The sequence below is a fragment of the Triticum aestivum genome, chromosome 6B (genome assembly GCF_018294505.1).
Source record: "Triticum aestivum cultivar Chinese Spring chromosome 6B, IWGSC CS RefSeq v2.1, whole genome shotgun sequence".
Taxonomy (NCBI): domain Eukaryota; kingdom Viridiplantae; phylum Streptophyta; class Magnoliopsida; order Poales; family Poaceae; genus Triticum; species Triticum aestivum.
The window spans coordinates 317,540,844-317,555,265 of record NC_057810.1 but is presented as its reverse complement, the minus strand read 5'-3'; positions in this window follow the sequence as shown (position 1 = coordinate 317,555,265).

The window sequence follows — 14,422 nt, the reverse complement described above, 5'->3', positions numbered from 1 at the left end:
GGATCTTGTGTTTCTGGACTTTGTGGCGGCTGGAATTGATTTTCGTCGACTCCCCCAGGGTTTCTGGAATATTGGGGTATTTATAGAGCAAAGAGGCGGTTCAAGGGGCACCCCGAGGTGGGCACAACCCACCGGGGCGCACCTGGGCCCCCAGGCGCACCCTGGTGGGTGTGCTCTCCTCAAAGCACCCCACAGGTGCTTTCCTGTCCCACTGGATGTCTTCTGGCCCAAAAAAATCCTCAAAAAGTATCAATGCATTTGGACTCTGTTTGGTATTGATTTTCCTGCGATGTAAAAAACATGCATAAAACAACAACTGGCACTGGGCACTATGGCTATAGGTTAGTACCAAAAAATGATATAAAATGACTATAAAATGATTGTAAAACATCCAAGAATGATAATATAACTGCATGGAACAATCAAAAATTATAGATACATTGGAGACGTATCAGGCAGAAAGTACTTGAAGGAGAGTGTGGCAAAGGTCTTGTCGCACCCAAAATGTCCCGAAAGTCATCCGCCATGAGCCTCTTGCATAAGTACAATCGAATCGAAGACTTAGGTATACAAAGTTTGTTAGCGCACATAAGGTAGCCATTTCTTGAGATAATAGTTCTCCCAACAAGTGTTAGCAAGACATTTGGCATAAGGAATCACAAACGTAGGATCATGTGCATAAAGATCTTTAACAGCTCAAAGCCAATAACATTCAACTCAAGTAGAGTAACTAACATGCACTTGCGGAAAGAGCGCCCGCCACAACATTTTCTTAACCCTTAATGTACTTGATCACATAAGGAAAAGAATCAATAAGTTCACTCCATTTAGCTTGCCATTTATTCAACTTGGTTTAACCTTTAAGGTACTTTAGTGTCTCATGACCGGTATGTATGACAAATTCATGTGGGCGAAGACAATGCTCCAAACATGCAATACTCGCGGTAAAGCATATAATTCTTTATCATAGATGGGATAGTTGAGTTGAGCTCAAAAAGTTTTTCACTAAAGTATGCCGTTGTTCTTGCATCAATACTCCACCAATACCATTACCACTAGCATCACAATGGACCTCAAAAGTTTTGTTGAAGTTTGGCAATGCAAGAATTGGAGCATGTTTAAGAAAAATTTGAGCTCATCAAATGCGGTAGATTGCGGGGGTCCCCTAACAAAGGGTGCATTTTTCTTACTCAAGGCATGTAACAGTGAGGCAATAGTGCTAAAGTCTTTCACAAAGCGATGATAAAACCGTCTAGACCAAGGAAAATATGCACTTGTTGAAAATTAGTGGGTTGTGGCCAAGTTTTAACTACTTCAATTTTAGACTCATCAGCATGAACACCCTTTGAAGACACAACAAAGCCCAAGAAAACAATATTGTCAACACCAAAGTGCATTTTTCCATATTGGCATAAAGTTGTTCTTTTCTAGGAGTTTGCAAAACGGCCCTAAGATGAGTAACATGATCGTTGAGGGATTTGCTAAACACAAGAATATCGTCAAAGTAGACCACGACAAACACGCCAATGTATGGGCGAAGCACATAATGCATAACACGCATCAAAGTACCGGGTGCTTTCGATAAACCCATAGGCATAACTAACCACTCATACAAGCCAAATTTTGTTTTGAAAGCGGTTTTCCATTCATCACCTTCTTGTATGAGGATTTGATAATAGCCACTTTTAAGATCAATTTTTGAGAAAATGGTGGCACCGCTAAGCTCATCTAGCATATCATTTAGTCGTGGAATGGGATGCCTATAACAAACGATGAGAGCATTTATTGCTCTACAATCGAAACACATGCGAAAACTCCCATCTTTCTTAGGCATAAGAATAACCGGAATGGCACAAGGGCTTAAGCTTTCACGTACATGTCCGTTGTTGATGAGAAGTTGTACTTGTCGTTGTATCTCCTTAGTTTCCTCGGGGTTCACGCGGTATGGAGCCTTGTTTGGTAGAGGTGCACCGGGGATGAGGTCGATCCGGTGCTCGATGCCTCGTAGTGGACGAAGTCCGGGAGGTAGCTCATCAAGGAAGACACCTGCGAATTCCTGCAATAAATTAGACAACACTATAGGAAGATGGTTAGAAGTGTTAGTCCTTGTTGCTTCATCTTTGCTGATAGATGCGAAGGTGTCCCAATGTTTGAATGAGATAGCTATTGTTTTCTGTGGGAGTCGACCTTGACAATCTGACTACAAACATGCGAGGTGTCGCACCTTAGCAATCGCTAAACCAGCTTCCGAGGGATTATTGACCATGCTGGGGCATCATCAACCTGACCACGATGGTCTATTTCCTGCAAGCAAACGAAGAACAAGCAACAAACTGAGATTGCAATATGGATATTGCGAATATGAGAGGAAAGCTTTTTTGATGAAAGTGGGGTTCTGTGACGTCTTGGTCTGGTCATTGAACACAAATGAAGTACACAGAGTTGCAGCTGTGGTGAACTTTTAATCTAAACAAAACCTGAAGTCTAAACGACGCCCTAAGGGCTATATATATGGAGGAAGAGGGGGAAATTTAGTGGCCCCTTGGAGGAGGGGTTCGAAACCAACCCTAACTCTGTTTTCCCCATACATACGGACTCTAAAAACAACCTATACTTTAGTATTTCGAAATTACATGGGCCTGGCCCAATAATAAGGTGACGCAACACCTATAATAGCCTCTGGACAAAATTTATAAAGTGTCATCTTGTATATTTCGTCCAAGGCTTCATGCACTCATTATGGTGGCTTCAAAGTCCTGAAATCATCACTTGTAACTCCGTTCTTGTTCCCCTTGCGCAACTCATCATCTCCATGCTTCATCTTGCTCCAATGTTCATCCTTCTTGTCCAAGCTAGGCCCTTCATTTGTAAGCAAGACAAATGTATCCAATTTAGGCAACATCATATTCTCATGAACATTAGAATAATTACCAAGAAACAAAAGTACCTGGTAATTTAATCGGCATGCACGAGCTCTAGTAGTTGGTCCAGTATGTATAGCAGTAAGGGCTGTGGGTGTAACAATGGTATTGATGTCCTCATCATTTGCACACTAGGACATAGTGTATGACATTAGATGGGTTCTCACATACTTCTCTCATCTCTCTTTTTGTGGGTAGGAGGACTAAGTTTTTCTCTCTTGTCATAGAGTCACTCAATTTGGGCTTGTGGCGCTCAATTTCTTTGTGGTTTTTCACTCTCTCACTAGTCTCTCCATGATGGGTGGATGCTTGCTTATCGGCTATCACTTGGCTTGGTGACATTGGTCGTAGCACATACTCCTTTCCCTTCATCTTGAAGCTATAGTGGTAAGTTCTTCCATTGTGGATGACACAGCGGTCGAATTGCCAAGGTCTTCCCAAGAGAACATGGCACACATGCATGGGAACCACATCACACTCCAAGGTGTCCTCATAGGAACCGATATTGAATGAAACTTGCACGGTGTGCTCCACTCAATGGCGCCGAAGTCGCTAAGCCATTGGACCTTGCAGGGGCGAGGATGCTTCTTCTTAACCAATTCTAGCTTGGAACATAGCTCATCACTTGCGAAGTCGTGGCAACTTCCACCATTGATGATGACTTTCACGAAACGTACATTGATGCCCGCTTTGGTATTGAAGATGTGACAACGTTGATCTTCGTCTTGTTGTTGCTGAAGTGTCAAGACGTTGGAGACCATGAGTGTGGGACTTGAATCATTGTCGTGAAAGACTTGATCATCTTCTTCATTCCCTTGACGGTGTATGGCAACGTGCTCAAGGGCTTCCATCTCGTCTTCACTCATGGAGTCGTATGTGCCATCATCATCTGCAATCATTGTTCGTTGGTTGATGCATTGGAAGGACTTGTGTCCATGACCACCACATGTGAATCACTTGAGAGAACTTGTCTTGACGGTGTCATCTTGTGTCGCCAATGATGAGGGAGTCTTGGACTTGTAGTTGTTTGCAGGAGGACGAGTCGAGGAAGGTGTCGCTTTCTTGGAACTTGACTTGTTGCCGGTACATGGTGATGCTCTGGTCGAGGTAGGAGGTGTCGTAGTCGAGGGAGCTTGAGTGTAGGAGTCATAGGTCTTGGAACGGTACTTGGTATACTTGAAGTCTTCTTGTACTTGTCGCTCCGCCTTGGTCGCTTGATGAACTAGCTCGAGAAGGTTAGAGTATGGTTGGAAGTCGGTGATCTTCTTGATTGGATGATTGGGGCCGTTCAAGAAGCATGCCATAGTCGTCTCGTCATCTTCCTTGACATTGGCTCTTATCATGGCTATTTCCATCACTTGATAGTATTCTTCCACTGTCTTAGTGCCTTGCTTGAGGAGTTGTAACTTCTTGAAGAGATCTGAGGTGTAGTGGGTAGGCACGAAGCGAGCTATCATGACATCATTCATTTGTGTCCAAGTTGTGATGGGTGGTTCACCTGTCTCTTGGTGTCGCTTGATCACTTGTTCCAACCATATGAGAACATAGTCTTGAAACTCGAGGCAGGCCATGGCGATTCTCTTCTCCCCGTCATAGTTGTGAAGACGAAATATCTTCTCGACCTTCAATGCCCATGAGAGATATTCCTCGGGATCATTGCTTCTAGAGAACTTGGGCATGGTGAACTTGAGCTTGCCGTAGCGGAGTTCTTCATCATAGTTGCGGTGTTGATGTTGCTCTCGGCATGGAGGAGAAGGTTCTTCGAGCACTTGTTCTGCTTGATGTTGCTCTTGACATGGAGGAGTACGAGTCATATGAGCTCGGTTTCATCATGCTTGTAGCTCTTCATGTCGTGCGGCTTCCTCTTGTATTTCTTGGCTAAGTGCTTCTTCTTGTTCACGCACTTGGCGGTTGCGCCTGACGACGATTTTAGTGGACCTGTGGAGGGCTCGTTGTGCTTCAAGCGCTTGTTCTTCATGGCTACTTTGTTCTTGTTGGATTGCATCACTGTCGGGAAGGGCTTGACATGGCGGTTCGGTAGGGACTTGATGTGGTGCTTGTGGGGGTTTCTCTTGGTGTACGATGTCTTGTTCTTGGCGTCTCGCCCTTTCACGTGCTCGGACGCGGTCTTGTAAACCATTTCCATGGAATGGATGTTCTTGAGCTTGGTGATCTTGAGTGTTGGTGCAGCAAGGAGAACGTTCTCGAGGGGGCTCGCATTCGAGGAAGAGTAGGTCAAAGAGTTTTGACTTGAGTGTCGACTAGAGTGGCGCCATCTTGGTGAAGAGGTTGAGGAAGATGCACGATTCACGATCATGTTGTGGAATTGTTCCATTTGTTTGGAGAGCTTGGTGTCGAGGTAGTCCTGGTTTCTTGCTTCAGATTGACGTAGCTCGGTGGCGAGTTGCTCGATGCGGTCACCCAAAGCTTCACTTTCTTGATGGAGAGCTCATTGTGTGATGAAGAAGTGGTTCTTGGTGACGAAGTCGCATTCGTCATCTTGATCCTTGAAGATCGGGTTCACCGAAGAGAAGGCCTATCCATCATGTGGAAGTGGTGGTTTAGTAGGAAAATGTGATAACAATACCAAAGTTACCTCTTCCGAAGATTGTGGGTGTATCAAGTATGATCCCACGTGATGCTATAATAGTAGAATTGGTACCAGGTTTTGTTTCTCACACCTACAAGTAAAAGGCTTATGGAGGATCTCGGTTAGGAAGTGGCACAAATAATTCAAGCAAATTGTTAGTCAAGATGTCGAAAAAGTTGAAAATATGCACAAATCGCAAGTAAGACAAATAGATCAAACCCAAGGATACCACTAGGAACACACACACGGAAGATAGATGGGATCTGCACAACCAAGGAATGAGCTCTAAGGGGTGGAACCACGGGAAATGCTCTTGTTGTACGGATACTAGAGAGATGCTAGCTCGATTGCTCTAATGGGCTAGGTACGCTAGTGCACCAATCTAAGAGAGAAATGTGGCATCTACTGTCCCAAGTATGCTTATGTATTTATGAACCGGGATGATGAACTAGGAAAAATGGCTCAATGCTACTGCTTACAAGCTCTTTCTTTTTCTTAAAATCTTTTTAGACTATGCCACAATGCTTGATATGCAAGCTGGAAATATGAGATAATAAGTGTGATATGCACAGGAGAGACATAACACTAACGGTGCACTAAAAGCATGGCCCAACAATTCTCAACTTGCTAGTATCAATGGGTAAGTAATGAAAAAGAGCTTCGAGGTTATCAACGTAAAGGCAAGGTATGATGTTAGGATGTCGTCGAGGTTACCGTCCTTGCTTACAGTAGTATGATGATGAAGTGGTCGATGTTGAAGTGGAGTCTGAGTCGATGGTGAGTGGCGGTGATGATGAAGTCAAGTCGCGCCTAAGTAGCCGAAACACCTTAGGACACGTGTAAACCGCAACTCCGAAACTCAAATACTCACGAGAAGTATCACGGAAGATCAAATGTGGTGATGGAAAGGCAAAATGGTGGAAAAGAAGAAGTGGCCGAACAGTTCTGTAAGGCCTGTCACACGAGGAAAGTGAAGCCCGTGTGCATGGGGTCATGTGTGCACGGGGTCCCGAGGGCCCGTGCGCATGGGGTATTCTGTAGCAGAAGAACACCTTCAGATCCGTGGACTTTTGCAAATTTTCAGCCAAAATCGATGGTGGGGTGGGTGGGAAATGGTGGTAAGTGGTAGATCCACTTGCCAACCAACACATTCGTGGATCAAATCAACCAAATCTCACAATATCTAACAAACTGCAAGAAAATTTTTGGGGCTATTTTTGGTGGGGATTTTCGAATTAGGACGAAAAACAACAAAATCAAGCTAGCAAATGGGGGGTAGGGACTCCAAGATGTGAATCAACCTTGCTCATGATACCAAGATGTTGCGGTGGAACCCTAAGATGGATCTTGTCACACTTGGAGCGGGAAAAGGGATGAACACCAAGAACACAAAGAGGAATTGACTCCAACAAAACCCAATCACACATCCACTAGAATAGCAAACACATAGATCCACAAGTATGCAAGCACAATCAAAGGAAACAAGCACTAGGTAAAGTTCTTCCCACTCCTATGAGATGAGGTCTTGATGATAGTCTTCTCCAAGAGGAGGTCTTGAAATCCACAAGTGGATCCTCTCAAAAGAGGTCTTGGTCTCCAAGAGGAGTGGCAGAAGGAGCAAATCTCTATAGATATCTCACATATACTTTGCTAACCCTAAACAAGACCTTACGTAAGGAATATGTAGGCTTGGGGACGAAGTGGACGAAGTGGAGGTCCAACAACATATGTCAGCCGTCCATCCTGTAGGGCCCGTGTGCAAGGGGTAAGTTGGGCCCGTGCGCGTGGGGTGCTACAGCGGCCTAGGCCCGTGCGCACGGGGTCTGAAGTCCGTGCGCATGGTGGTATGCGTCTCATTTACAGAAGCCTCCTAGGCGGCCCGTGCGCATGGGGTATTGGGAGCCTGTGGGCACGGGGTCGCCTCGGAGGTGTAGGAATGCTGGTGGTGGTCTCCTTCTTCCTTCATATGCACTTGGGGTGTTCCTCCTCTTCCTTTGGGGTGTTCCTCTCCGGCTTGGGCACGTTGGTCTTTGTACCTAAGGACACACAGAGCATTTTGGTGAGGTAGCAAGCAAGTTCCACTTGTCACCATATGCATGTCAAGTAGGAAGGAGTTCACCTCGGTTTCCATAGCGCGTGCTCTAGGTATTGTCATGGGTCCACGTGGTGGTTGATGTGTTGGTGTAGAATCCATGGGGATGGTGGAAGGATGCTCCGTATCACATCCCTTCCCTGGCGACCTCGTGACCGCTGCTTCATGAGGCATCTGCTGCACTGCTACCATCAAGTCCAGTGAGGGCCTCACGGGTGGACTCCTATCGCAAGGCACACCCCCCGAGCCATGGCACGCTAAAAATGTCGCACCAAAAGTTAAGTCTAGTGTGCCTCAAAGGCCATTCACGACACCCCTAAAATTCCTCCCCACTTAGCCTCCCCAAGCGCTGATTTTTCTTTTTTATGCAAGTCGCTTGCACGTTAAAGGGGGCTTCCCGAGCATCATGCCTTGGGAGCCCCTACCACCTCACGGAGCCCAACACCCTCTGGCCTTGTGTAGGAACGCGCCCTATCATACCAGCGATGGTCGTAGCCCGCTCGGGGGCTGCATCCTGACGACGTAGAGCACCAAGGCAAGCAAAAAGAGAAAAATAGGCCTCGTGAGGGGCGTATATGGTGGCACAGCATTAAGTACTTAATATGAGTCTTTACCAAAGCATAATTTTCATGCCCCCGCGGGGCTACATTGTTTCTCACCTAGGAACAAAAGAGAAGAGCCTAGGCGGAACGCGACTCGTCTTCAAAGATCCTACTCGGGCGCCACCTGTGCCTAGTCGGAATCATCACCCTCACTCTTGATGCTCGGGGAGCCTTCGTCATCCTTTCTCTTGCTGGTGGGGTCAGTGGCACTACCACTCTCGCTCTTGATATTGGGACAACACTCCATACGTCCGCCAGAGACCTTGAAGAACTTCATGAGGAATGTGGCAGCCCGGTCATACTTGAACTAGAGGAGCTGCCCCCGCCATAGGCCGCGGGAGCGGGCGAACGACTTCCACCCCGCGTCAGGAACATGTATCCAGTGGGGGACAACTCCACCGTCACCCAGGAGGTTGCCATTGTAGCAGTCCTCCGCCCATAGCCATAGGCCCAAGGGCATGCTGCCCTTTAGAGCCGGAGCCAGCTGCGAGGCCGGTGGTGCAGCTCCACCATGAACTCATGGGCCACTACCACCGTGTGAAACCCACCCGAGGAGGAGGAGAAGTTGATCTGCCGCCCCCGCGCCGACTGCAAGCACTACGTCCTCCGCAGCCATGGGGGACGACTCTTCCGCAGACGCTAGGCCTAGCATCTGCGGCGACAGACGAGGAGCGCGTCCGGCCCCGAGGAGGAACCTTGGTGGCAGCCACGGATGCATAGGCTTGCCCCTTGCCATCATGGTGGCAGTTCTTGGAGAAGAGCAAGGAAGAGGAAGGGCTGGGGAAGAGGATGAGTAAGGAAGCCCCCCGGGCTCCTTTTATAACTCTCTCCCAGCCACTTCGCCTTCTTCAACACCAGAAATCGAGGAGTAGATGAGTAGTAGGCAGGAAGAAGGGGATCGAGATGGGAAGCAATGATGCGCCAATGCCCCACACGGGTAGGCTTTATGACCATGATAGCGGTTATCGAGGCACCGCGGGGGAGTGGAGGCGTCTCATCTCTTCCCATCGGTGCTGCCATGCGTCCCTGCCTGGGCCCGTCAATCTTAGGCCCCACATCATTTCGTCCCTCAACGGCCCGAACTTGCTCGCCGCAGGCCCGGGGCTACTGTTGGCCCAGTGGGAACCAGGGTACCACGGGCCATCTACTTATGGCCCAAGAAGGGGCCCTTGGACCAACTGAAGAAGGCGGCCCCGCGAGCGGGTGCACAACGCCAGCAGTCTCGCGAGGACCCTGCCTTGCGAGGGACTTCACCGATGAAGGACTTCACCAAGACCACCATCATAGCAAGCAGCCTTGGGAGGCACCTCTCTGCGAGGGCTCCCAAGGATCCCACACGGCGTGAGTCGTGTGCCCATTACGTGGATAACATCGTCTAGGTAGGCGCTAGACTGCGTGGCTAGGATAATTTCCCCTTTGGTGCTAAGGGAGAAGCTGCTCCTACCTGCCCCCAAAGCAAGTCCCAAAGGTTTCCCCTTTGGTGAAAGAAGAACAAGATGGTGGCGCGGTAGGACGGAGATCATCATGGAGACCCTAGCACGTCATGGACAACACCTTTGGCGGGCGAAGACCACCTTTTGTCAGGAGAAGCACTGGCGCCTATCCCCTTTCAAATTGCCGCCCTCTGGTAGCCCTTTCCCACTCGTATTTTGAGGGAAGAGGCCCGAGGCACCTATAAAATGGCAGAGCAGCCACCATAGAGAAGCATTGGCTCCTGGTCAAACCCTAGCACCATTGCTAACCCCCAAAGAGCTCTGGCTCATCTTGGAGCTCCAAGAGCTCTATCCACAAGCAACACAACCAAGCAAGAGTAGTGTTTTACACATCATAGTGGCCCGAACCTGGGTAGCTTGTTGTGTCCTCGTTGGGCCTAGCTCGTAGCCTCGTAGACGCCAACCAGGCCACTAGAGTTTGAACCAGGGTTTTGGAGGATTTCGCATGGCTCAGAATCAACCCCCCGACAATATCTTAGCATCACCCTTTAGTGAGAAAGGAAACAACTTAAGGATGTAGTAGTAGCAAAAAATTTTCCTCATGAGAAAATAGGGTGGCTCTATCATTCAATTTAGTAAGATGTGCCATAATAGCTTCAGAGTCATAACCATGGAAAGGATTAGATTCAACCAAAGTAATTGACTTAGGATCAACAGAGAAATCATAATCCTTATCAGTAACAAAGATAGATGAAGTAGCAAACTTAGGATCATATTTCATTCTTGCATTCAGAGATTTTTCTTTCATCTTACATAGTAATTTCTTAACATCATCTCTATCATTACAGGCAAGAAGTTATCTAGTTAACTCCTCAACCACAACATAATCCTTGGGTATCTCAGGCATTTCAATTCAAGGAGAGCTAGGTCTAATAGGTGAACTATAAATTTCATGAGTTTCAGCATTTTAAAATTCTTTAGCCTTTGGAAGTTGTACATCAAGAAATTCACCTAGTGGCACAGTTTTATCAAGAAGAGTACTAGCATCATTCACAGCAGAAGTAGAATCATCAATTACTTGCGACATATCAGAATTAATAGCAGTTGTGACACAAGCTTACTTAAAATAGATGGTGAATCAAGTGTAGAGTGTGATGGTAGTTCCTTACCTTCCCTCGTCTTAGAGGGAAGGATCTTGGTTCTATCATCCTTTAGATTCTTCATAGTGATGAATAGATATAAATCCCAAGTGACTCAGCAAATAGAGCTATGCTCCCCGGCAACGGCGCCAGAAAAGGTGTTGATAACCCACAAGTATAGGGGATCGCAATAGTTTTCGAGGGTAGAGTATTCAACCCAAATTTATTGATTTGACCCAAGGGGAGCCAAAGAATATTTGCAAATATTAGTAGTTGAGTTGTCAATTCAACCACACCAAGAGAACTAAATATCTGCGGTAGAGTGATCAATAGTACAGTAATAAGATAGTTAGATAGAAGTGGTAATAGTAGCAATAGCAACGGTAGTAGTAACAGTAACAACAACAGTTTTGTAGCAATTGTAACAGCAGTAATAGTAGTAGTAACTTAACTAAGATCAATATTCGAAGGTTGTATGCATTGGATTAATGATGGATAATTGTGTTGGATGGCATTCATCATATAGTAATCACAACCTAGAGTGACACAAAACTAGCTCCAATTCATCAATATAATGTAGACATGTATTTCGTATATAGTCATACGTGCTTATGATAAGAACTTGCATGACATCTTTTGTCCTACCTCCTATTGTAGCAGGGTCTATAAGAAAACTAAGGGATATCAAGGCCTCCTTTTAATAGAGAACCGAAACAAAGCATTAACACATAGTGAATACATCAACTCCTCAAACTACGGTAATCACCAGAAAGAATCCCAATTATTATCACCTTGGGATATGCAGATGATAACACGTAATAGGTGTGTAAAACTTGAAGGATAGGATCAAGAACACAAAATTATTCATGAAAACATAAAGGGATCATATCTGAAATCATGGCACTCGGGCCCTAGTGACAAGCATTAAGCATAGCAAAGTCATAGCAACATCAATCTCAGAACATAATGGATACTAGGGATCAAGCCCCAACAAATTGACTCGATTACATGACAAATCTCATCCAACCCCATCATCGTCCAGCAAGCCTACAGAGAAATTACTCACTCCCAATGGTGAGCATCATGAAATTGGTGATGAAGAAGGGTTGGTGATGATGATGGCGACGAATGCCCCTCTCTAGAGCCCTGAACGGACTTCAGATCTGGCCTCCCGATGAAGAACAGGAGGTGGTGGTAGGTCCGTATTATTAAATTCGATGAAACTTCTTCGCTTTTTCTCCAAAACATAGGAATTTATAGGCTTGAGATTAGGGTCAGCGGACCCACGTGGGCCCCACGAGGCACCAAGGCGCACCCAGGGGGTGGCCGCGCCCTGGTGGCTCTTGGGCCACTGGTGGGCCCCCTCCTGTAGAACTTGGTTCCAATATTTTTTATATATTCATAAAAATCTCCAAAAGGTTTCGTCCAATTACGAGAACTTTAATTTCTGCACAAAAACAACACATGGTAGATCTACTGAAAACAGCGTCAGCCCAGGTTAGTTTCATTTAAATCATGCAAATTAGAGTCCAAAACAAGAGCAAAAGTGTTTGGAAAAGTAGATACGACATATCAATGAACTACTGCCGGCCAGTGGTACAACTGCCCCTTGGAGCGGTACAACCGCTAATAGCGGCACTACCGTGGGTCGGGGCGGTGCAATCGCCTTATCTGAACCTTTTTCACCAATCACCTCTATTTTCTTTTTCTTTGATTTGCTAAGTATTTTCTTCTAGACTTTAACTACAAAAAAGACACTTCCATGACATTATGGCCCAATCGAAAACTTTTTCTGTTATGGATGTGACACTTCCATGATGAGAATTGTGACAAAACACGTAGATGTGGTAGGCTCCTGCTTCTATGACAAAAAGCTATGGCAGAAAATTGGCTTTTTGTCCTGGGCGGGCCGAAGGCGGAACATCATGACATTCTTTGGGTCGTCCATGACATAAAAAATCATGGTAGAAGTGAGGGCAAGGAATTTTTTGGGGATTTCCAGAATACGATGGACAATCGATGGGTGGTCGGGGCCGAGCGATGTAGTGGTTTGCGTGTTTCTCTCGTACGCGTGCATGTGTGAGCCATTCGCTAACTAAACACGAGTGAGCCATTCTCTTACGGTACCCGAGCAATAGATCGATCCCTTGCACTACATACTAAAGACAAGCGATCGATCCCTCGCACTACGTATCGAACCCGATCGACCTCTTCGCTGCTAACTGAAGACGAGTGATTCATTAGCTGCTAAATGAACCCGATCGATTCCTTCACTGCTAACTGAACCTGAGCGATCAATCATTTGCAGCTTACTGAACCCGAGTGATCGATGCAAGAGAGACTTGTGCACATACATAGTTTGCTGGCCCGACCGATTCGCGTGAGACATAAGTTGACCTTGCCGGTGGGTTGCCTCTCGATCTATAGTCCTCGTTTCTGCCGCACGCGTGATACGTAGATCAAGTTGAGACCAACAACCGATTGCATTAACCCAACCCATTGTGAGAGACATGTTGACCTAGTTGATTGGTTGGTTGTGGATGAACAGTCCATGTTGCTGCAGCGTGCGTGCACACCCCAACATAGCCGGGTGGTGTTGGATGAACATGACCCCATGTGAAAGGATCGATATGGTTGACTAGAGAGGGGGGTATATAGGAAACTACAATTTTTAACTTTTCTTAACAAATTAGGGTTTCTAACAAATAGATTGTCTAGATATGCGACTAGGTGAGCAAATGATGCAAGTAACACAAGCAACACAAGAAAGCAAGAGATAAAACACAAGTAAGCTTGCACAAAGTAAAGGTAAGAAATAACCACAAGTGGAGCCGGAGGAGACGAGGATGTGTTACCAAAGTTCCTTTCCTTTGAGAGGAAGTACATCTCCGTTGGAGCAGTGTGGAGGCACAATGCTCCCTAAGAAGCCACTAGGGCCACCGTATTCTCCTCACGCCCTCACACAATGTGAGATGCCATGATTCCACTAGTGGTTCCCTTGAAGGTGGCGACCGAACCTTTACAAACAAGGTTGGGGGCAATCTCCACAACTTAATTGGAGGCTCCCAACAACACCATGAAGCTTCACCACAACGGAATATGGCTCCGAGGTGACCTCAACCATCTAGGGTGCTCAAACACCCAAGAGTAACAAGAAACTCAAGGGATTAGTGGGGGGAATCAAATTTCTCTTGGCGGAAGTGTAGATCGGAGCCTTCTCAACCAATCCCTAGAAAATCAACAAGTTTGATTGGCTGGAGAGAGAGATCGGGTGAAAATGAGCTTTGGAGCAACAATGGAGTTTGGGGGAGGAAGAGGTGAGTCTTCTTGGAGAAGAAGACCCCCATTTACAGTGGGGAACAAATCCAACCGTTATGCTCTTCTTAGCACGCACACACGTGGTACTACCACTGCTGGAGCGGTAGTACCACTTCCTACAGGAAGCCAAGGAGAATGAAGGAATAGGGGAGAACATAGGACTAGGCGGTAGTAGCAGCGGTGGTAAGGAATGTACTACCGCCTCTACTACCGCTCCTACTTCCGCTTGTCCTCCAGGGTCAGGTAGCACGGTAGAGACCCGGAGGTACTACCGTAGAACCCGACACGAAAAGTCGAGACCACGGCCATAAGCGGTAGTACGAGCGG